The 8,696-nt window shown below is 46.2% G+C and overlaps 1 long non-coding RNA gene and 1 pseudogene across 4 annotated transcripts in view; both read right to left on the bottom strand.

Moving 5' to 3' along the window:
- Window positions 1-5,150: 5,150 nt before the first annotated feature.
- LOC121829328 (uncharacterized) overlaps window positions 5,151-8,696 on the bottom strand; it is a 142,274-nt gene continuing 138,728 nt past the window's right edge. For all 4 annotated transcript variants that reach the window (XR_013051158.1, XR_013051157.1, XR_013051155.1 and 1 more), the window contains one exon: window positions 5,151-5,195. This is a non-coding gene — a long non-coding RNA (uncharacterized LOC121829328). The remainder of the gene's footprint in view (window positions 5,196-8,696) is intronic.
- On the bottom strand, window positions 5,621-8,012 carry LOC102921866 (forkhead box protein H1-like; annotated as a pseudogene).

The following is an 8,696-nucleotide window of genomic DNA, read 5'->3' as shown; positions in this document are numbered from 1 at the left end:
CAGTCTCTGCTTCTCTGGCCACCCTCACCACTCTTCTGTAGTCAAATCTCCCTCCATGGATTTCTTCTAAGGGCATCTATGATGGAATTTAGGGCCCACTCTGAAAACGGAACAATCACAATATCCTCAGTTTAGTTTAATCTCATTGGTAGAGCTCCTTTACCATATAATTAACAAGTCACAGGTTTGACAGATTAGGACATGGGAGTCTAGGGAGGTTGCTATTCAGCCTACCCTGTGGTGTCAGCAACATCATCCTCTGCAGAACTGAAACCAGCCACATGGGCAAACCCCAAACCAATGGGTCAGAACTATTTCCCTCCCGCTTTCGGTAGGAACTGCAAAATCTAAGCTGTCCAGGGAAAGGGAAATATGAAATACTGGGAACATTAGTGTAACCTTCTCCACAGAGGCAGTTCACTGAAAAGAGCTTGCCTTCAGCCAGGAAAGACAGCATAAGAATCGACTTGGAAGAAACTCAAACATAAGTCAAATTTGATCAGGAGGAAAGAAAAAAGTTACAGTGATCAATACTAAGAATGAAAAAAAAAGAGTTATATTCAGCATTGTGTATGAGTTTTTACTTGTGCTAGGTTCTCTTTTCTGTAGGGAGACCAACATAGCTGTGGTGCAGCAGAAAAGGAAACACTTTTTTGTATCCAGGGTGGTGCTACCCCACCCATGGCTGTCTGTGGGAAGAGAAGCTCAGTGTGAGATGGGGCCGGACTGAAAGGTGGTTTGACACAGGCCGTGCATGCCTCCCAGTAGCCAAGGGTGTGTGTGAAAGCTGAGGAGGACGGAGCTGAGCTGGAGGCCTGGCAAGAGGGAACCTCACCCTAATTAGTACTTCCAGTAGAGTGATGAAACCAAAGCCAGTACGAGGCTACAGGAAAGGAGAAAAATAAACAGGAAGGACAGGCAGGTGACTGGCAGGTTTTCAGAAAAAAATGCCAAGGGGTGGGCCTTTTATTTTGTATAAGTAAAGAAGAATCTGGCCATATTCAAAAGAAAACATCAGAAGAGTGAAATAAATAAAGCTGAGAATGAGGTGGTATGCAGGAACGTCAACTCATTAACCATCTTTGCTTGGCCACACTGTCCCCAGGATTAGTGTGGGGGCCAGGAACACAGCTCCAGGATGGCCCTGAGACCCACTCTCTGCTCTTCCTTGATCCCTGTGTGAGAACAGAGGGACCAAATCTTGGTGTGTTACTTTGACATTCTCAGGGTTTGTTTAGAAAGAGTTTTTGGTTGGCTATAAGGGTAGGGAAGGGGAGCGTTATTCCTCTCTTGGCCTCACACTAGTTCTAATGATGTGACAGCTCATTGATGGGTAAAGGAGTTCGCATTGTGTCTTCAAGTTCTTAACAGTCAGTAAAGCAGTGTCTTTGAATTCATGTATTGGCAATATTCTTTTCAGTTTCCTGTAAAACACAGTGGGGTATGCTATCAGACACAGAAGAAATGAGTAGGCCATTTTGGGAACAGATAGATTAGCAGATGTTCTAGGATCTCTGGTGAAGCATGGAACACAAGCTTAGATCCTCAAACCCACAGCTTCCATACCACGTGAAAGCTTCAACTCAATTCAGAAAACCTGTACCCAGATCTGTTGTGTGCTGGCCACTCTGCCAAATATTAAAGACATAAAAGTGGGTGGGACTAAATTCCTGGTCCTTATGTGGTGGTTGTACAGAAATAAACACAACTACATTCATCAGAACTGCATCTTCTGCATTCATCAGACCCTGAACTACCCAGAGGGAGGTATGTGGGGCTCCCTGGGAACACTACCAGGCTGAAAAGAAGTCAGGATTTGTCACATGAAGGAAGATTTGGGTATCTAACTAGTCAGGGCCGAAACAACCGACTGTGAAACGTTATTGGGGGCTACAGCGAAATGAAAACAGAATGTTATGGGATCAGAAAGAAAGCAGAGGTGGGAATGGGCAGCTGATACAGTAAGCAAGGTTCCTTCAAGGTGGGAACGACAGCTGAGCTAGGTGTGTCTCTCTCCTAGCAAGGATGAGGAAGAACAAATGAGGAAATGCCACAAGCTTCTTAAACCCCACCCATCACCACTTTCCCTCCACTTGATTGGCTGACACCAGTCACATGGCCAAACTCAAAACCAACAGGTGAAGAATATTTTCTTAAAAAATTATAAAATCTAAGCTTTCCAGGGGTAAGGGCGATAAACCATGGGGGACGTTGATATAACTTGCCACACTAAGATGTGTCGTTGAAAGCAGCTCTATCACCAATGTAAAGAGGGGGAGGGAGGGAGGAAGAAGGATGGGTAGAGAAATGAGCTGGGATTATGACACCACAGATGTCCCACTTACTCTGTTGTACGTTGAAAATATCGTTAAGTGGGTTGTGTATTAATGCAACTAACCTAGCAAACAGCACAGCTTAGCAACACATAACGCGGCAGAGTATCAGTTGTTTGCTCTCGTGATCTCATGGCTAACCGGGAGCGACAGCTCAGTACCGCTGCCCGGCACCTCATGAGAGCATCATGTCAGCAGCCCAGGAAGAGACCAAAATTCAAAGTTCAGCTTCTCCTGAGCACATAGGGCTTTTGCACCTTTGTAAAGTCAAAACATTATAAGACGGACCACTATAAGTCAGGGGCCATCTGTGATTCATTTAGGAGATGAGGAAAACATGGTGTTGGCAATGGAGGAGAGAACAATGAGATGTCTTAACTGCCTCTCCACGGGAAGTGCTTTGGCTCTGAGAAATGACTAAATGAAAACCCATCAATGGACACTGCCCAGTGCGATCGATGGTGTGGCACAGGGCTCTCAATTGCTGACATTTCTTCCTCAGGTTACAAATGACATGACTGTTTATCTTCTGTCTTCCCTCTCAGGCAGGATAATTCTTTGCTAGAAAAGTCTGAAAGATAAATGTAAGCCTGTGGACAGCCGCACAGCAAGAATCATAATAGAGTTATTGCAGAGGTTAGAAGGCAAAACATGGTTCTTTTACTTCTCCCTAGATAGCTTTCCATGTGTATCTGAGTCTGTGGAACTACCTTGGGCACACTTCTAACTCTGATTATATTTTTCCCTCACTATTCTATGGGTGAGCCTTGTTTCATAGGATATCTTAGGTTTCTCAGTTACTCGGATTCCTGCTTCTCTGGTTGGATATAATTGGTTGCCCAATGTTTACCCTGAAGATCTCTTCATCTTAGTTCAGTTGTCCTAACTGTAGCACACAGTCAGATGTTATTTACTGTTTCCCACATCTGTTGGGCTCAGCAGTGCAGTGTCTTGGGTGGATGATGATAGGCTAGCTTGCCATTCTTTCTGATAGTGTCAGCCATGCCGGGCGAACTCCAAACTCTGCATCTCCAGGTCTGATGTCAAAGCACTCTTCAGGTCTCCAACTCCTTTCAGCTTTGTGACTACAACACACTTCTCTCTCTTTTGGGCTGGTTCCACACCCTGTTAGCAACTCGCCTTGGAAGGTATCCTACAATTCTGGCATCTCCAACATCTGGGGGTCTCCAATGAAATCCAGGCTTCATCATCACAGCTTCAGACAAAGGGACTCTCTGGGTCTCCATTCAGACACTTGATGATTGGAACAGTTACCGTGAGCCATGACAGAACCTTGTCCCTACAATATTAAATTGTCTTAGTCAGTGTTCTATTGCTGTGAAAAGACACCATGACCACAGCAACTCTTATGTTGTGGAATAATCTTTTTGTACACTGTGAAGATGTCACTCTGGTTGGCTTAATAAAAAGCTGAATGACCAAAAGTTAGGCAGGATTCTAGGCACAAAGGATGCTAGGAAGAAGAAGAAGAGCAGAGTCACAGGGAGACATCAGGATGCAAAGCAAGCAGCTTGGGCATTACAAAGTAAAGGTAACCAAGCCACGTCAAAGAACATAGATTAAAAGATATGGGTTAATTTGTTATAAGAGCTAGTTAGAAACAAGCCTAAGCTATCAGCCAAGATTTCATAATTAATAAGAAGTCTCTGTGTGGTTATTTGGGAGCTGGCAAGCAGGACAGAAAAATCTGCTTATACTCTCATAAAGGAAAACATTTACTTGAGGCTGGCTTATAGTTCATAGGTTTAGTCTGTTACCATCATGGCAGGAAGCATGGTGACATGGTGCTGGAGAAGTAGCTGAAAGTTCTAGATACAGATCAGCAGGCAGAAGGAAAAGTGAAAGACACTGTGCCTGGCTTGAGCATTTGAAATGCCAAAATCCACCCCCAATGACACACTTCCTCCAAGACCACATCTACTCCAACAAAGCCACACTTCCTAATCCATGTCAAGTAGCACCACTCCCTAATGACCAAGCATTCAAACATATGTGTCTAGGGGGGGGGGCATTTCTAGTTAAACCATCACAACTGCTAAATGTGTTACGGGTTTGGGGACACAGGAATTTTGGAGATGGGTTCAAATGCTAATCAACCCACTTATCAGCTTAATGAGATATGGAAGACACTGAAAATCATTGAACTAGCTGTATGTGTAACATGAGAAAATCCTTTGCATGGCCCAGTGGTTGTTAGGGTCAAATAAGATAATGTAGAACAGAATACTATAGATGCAGTAGTCTGTACCATGTCCAGATTCCCTTACCTTCTAAAGCAAAGGAAAAGACGACTTCAGGTTATGACTCTTTTAGGAGCAATACTTTTATTGTATGTGGCATTCAATTCTCAGCAGTGTAGTTGAGAGGGATGTTACTAAACAGCCAGTTTAGAGAAGAGAATTCAAGACAGAATAGATGGACACATAGAAAGGACACATAAGAGGAAAGAGGCTGGGCAATACCTCAGTGGGTAAGATGCTTGCTACACATGCAGAAGCACCTGAATTCAGGTATCTAGCACACACAAAAGAGTTGGGTGTGGTGGAGCTTGCCTGTAACCTCGGGGGAAGAGGACAGGGGTGGGTGGAACCATCTAGCTGAAGTGGTAAGCTCCAGGTTCAGTGAGAAACTAGATCTCGAAAAATAAAGTGGAGAAGTAGCTGAAGACAACATCCAGACATCAACCTCTGGCCTCTACACGTACCTGCATGAGCAGGCATAGCACTGCCTTGCAGGTAAACATTCAATGAGAGCTAAGGTCGGACCCTCAAAAGATAATTCTGGTGTGAAGGGTCAGCTGTTGCTGGTTTCCCCTGTGCTCTCTGTCTTAGCTCAAGTTTCCTGTTAAACAAAAGCATGAGGTAAGAATTAAACACTAAGAGTCTATTTGAGAGGTATGATCTGACACTGAGAGTGGAGAAAAAGAAGCAGAGGGCACATGACATGTTATACCGGGTGAGTATTAGACACTGTGTGAGGTCACGAGCGAGTTTGCATCATGAGCCATGAAGACACATGGCGGGTCACTTGTTCAGTGTACTTGTTTGTTCACAAAGGATGATGTTCTTTTTTTTTTTCTTCAATGTTGTAAATTCTTTTACTGTGAATCTCTCCCCTACTTCCATCACCCCCAAATTATGCAGGGTCCAGTCTTTCATTTCCTACCCCCCCGCCACAAAGGTGATACCTCCTACCCAGGCAGCTGATAGGACAAGATTTCAGATTGGACCCACTTTGGGCTCTCTCTTCCCCAGCCTGGAATCAAGAAGCCATGGTAACAGATGGATGGAGAGATGATGGCAGGAGGTCCTGAGAACATGGGATCAAGAGAGGAAGCACTAGCCTGAGCCCTGCTTCTCCAGGCCTGGTCCCTGTGTGGGGAAGAGTCAAGACATGGTTGGCCAGCCCTGCCGTATCTAGCCAAGGCAAACCTTTTCTGGAGTAACCCGCTTAAAGTTGTGGGTTTTCAGCAAGGCTGTGCCTGGTGTTTTAAAGTGTTGCTGTGGACATGCTCCTCCCTCTGGCTCTCTATCAAGTTGGTGTCCAAGGGTGGAAGGGAAAAGTAGCCCCTGCCTGCCCTGAAATATTACAGGCTGTACCAGGAGAGCAGCCAGCCCAGGGCAGGAGCAGCCAGGTCCCAAGGGTGGCTGACCCACACTTCATAGATGCTCTTGTTGGGTGGTACTCTCCAGAGGAAGGAATTTAGATTCCTGTTTAAAGACAGCTGTCTAGATGCAAACCCTGACGTGAAAATACACCACCCCCAAACCAGAAAGAAAATGAAGCTGCAGACAAAAGAACCAGAGGCAAGGGAGACCTCCACCATCATGCACTCACCTAGGAACAGGACATGGAGTTACAAAGTGTACACACACACACACACACACACTTCTGCACCAGGGAGGTCAAAGGTTAACCAACAAAAATAACTTTGGACCCTTCCTGTCTTGAAGGTGACACCTTGGGAATCCACATGAACAAGCTTCCCTAGCCCAACTCCACTTGTCAGTAATTACCTGACTTCACCCAGAGTCTCAAAGTCCTTTTCTTTAGATTGTCACTTTTCTAAAAGTTTCCTGGTTTCTGCTGAATATGTTGCATAAGTGGGACTCCATGGGTACCTCTTTGAGAACCACTCATGTACACATGCATATCTCTTGTATACATAGGAAGTATACATGTTAGTAAATATTTGTTTCTCTCTTAATAATTGGTTTTTTACAATAGGGGTCCCTTCCAACTTGTAGACCACAGGAGCTATGCTACCCTTACACAACCACAGGATGCTGAACTACATGAACACACACTGGTTATTTCAAACTGTCCTGGGCCCTTAGGATTCAGGACCTATGCTCCAGCAGGCTGGACTGATTGAAGATGGACACTGGGGACAAGAAGTAGGAGGTAGTGTGGCCAAGGGCATTACTACATTGGGAGTGTAGATGGGCAGGTAAGAGGTAGGTAGCTGTCCCCACAAGGAAGTTCTGCACCCCCTGATGGACATTCACATGGGATCTGGGAAAACCCTGAAGTAAGTGAACAGGCCAGGTGCCTTGCTCTAGAGAGAGGAGAAGGCCTGATAACTTCCCCTTGGGAAATCCCCCCTCTATTCTTGTGGGCCCAGGAAGCGAGCAGGAGAGGGGGTTCAGAGGCTTCTCAGAGGAGTTAGGGGGTGAAATGCCCGCCCTTTCTTCCCCCTTAGACCAGGTGCCTTTCTGAGCTGAGCTGCTCTGTCCAGCTAGTGTAGGCTGCTGGGGCCATGTTGATCCTTTCCCAGGGTCCCCCAGCAGGGACTTGATGAAACCCTCTCTGGATGGTTGGGGGGCGGGGAGCTGGATGGCCAATGAAGCTGTCCATGGAGCACATAGGGGCGCAGGTCCTTGGCAAAAGCTGTGTGTGCCCCGGGTCTGCCATCGTAGGCACAGGGCAGTGTTCTGCAGGCGCAGTGCCTCTGCTGGGATCAGGCCCACGTCCACTGCTCAGAAGTCGCCCTTGGCCTGAGGCTTCACAGGGTCCTTGGGCATCTTGCAGAAGCACTGGTTAGAGGATCAGTTTTGGCAGATAGAGTCCTTCCAACTCTCAAAATCATCCCTGAAAAAGGGGAACACTGCCTGGACCTAACCATGGTGATCTGGGCCAGCTTAAGCCTGAGGAAAGGTGTGGCCTGAATTATCAAGGCGATCATGGCCAAGCAGGTGGGGGGAGGGGCTTTTCATGCTGCAGGTACCTCTTTTTCTCCTCTTGGGGACTTCCAGGGAGACTCTGCCTTTGGAAGCCTCAGATGAGAGTTGTTGAAAGACCCCAAGCAAGGGAGGCAGCCCTCCACAAAGGATGTTCTTAAAAAGACATATTGGCCAGCACTCGAGAGGCAGAGCCAGGTGGATCTCTGTGAGTTCAAGGCCAGCCTGGTCTACAGAGTGAGTTCCAGAACAGGCACCAAAACTACAGGGAGAAACTCTGTCTTGAAAAAAATCAAAAAACAAGCAAACAAAAAGACATATTGGTGAATCTGCACCAAGAAACGGTCAGAGAGTAGGTGAGGGAAGGAAGGCTTTCCCACAGGTAAAAATTTGACAACTCGAAAAATTAACTACCCTCCATTTCCAGGTTGACTGGTCTGTCCCCGTGGCAGTTACTTGGGGACGTCAGGTCATACATCCTACAACAGTGGCAGGAGTGGTAAAATCTCTAAGTACACAAGTGCCTAACCAGATCACATGGAAATACCCCCATGGAGAAGAGCCAGATCCCGAACAGGCAATAATGGGACTCAGGAAATGAAGCCATGTAGACCTAAGCTGAGGAGCGGTAGTAGAGTCTCTCAGAGTGATATTCATGAGTAGTCTCTCAGAAAGGTAGGCACAGTGGGGGCTGTAGCTGGAGTTTTCCTGCCTTGCCCACAGTCAAGACAAATCTTTGTCACCTGCCAGTCCCACAGCTGCTCAGACCCAACCAAGTAAACACAGAGACTTATATTGCTTACAAACTGTATGGCCATGGCAGGCTTCTTGCTAACTGTTCTTACAGCTTAAATTAATCCATTTCCATAAATCTATACCTTGCCATGTGGCTTCTGGCTTACTGGTGTCTTCACATGCTTCTTGTCATGGTGACGGCTGGCAGTGACTCTCCCTGCCTTCCTGTTCCCTCAATTCTCCTCTCTGTTAGTCCTGCCTACTTCCTGCCTGGCCACTGGCCAATCAGTGTTTTATTTATTGACTAATCAGAGCAATTTAACATATAGACCATCCCACAGCACTTCCCCTTTTCTTTTCTTTTTTAAGGAAAGTTTTAACTTTTACACATCTCCAAAGCCAGCTTGGTATAGGGGGCTGAGGTGAC

This window comes from Peromyscus maniculatus, chromosome 5 (genome assembly GCF_049852395.1).
Source record: "Peromyscus maniculatus bairdii isolate BWxNUB_F1_BW_parent chromosome 5, HU_Pman_BW_mat_3.1, whole genome shotgun sequence".
Classification (NCBI taxonomy): domain Eukaryota; kingdom Metazoa; phylum Chordata; class Mammalia; order Rodentia; family Cricetidae; genus Peromyscus; species Peromyscus maniculatus.
The sequence above is the reverse complement of the archived record's forward strand: the minus strand, read 5'-3'. Positions and strand labels throughout refer to the sequence as shown.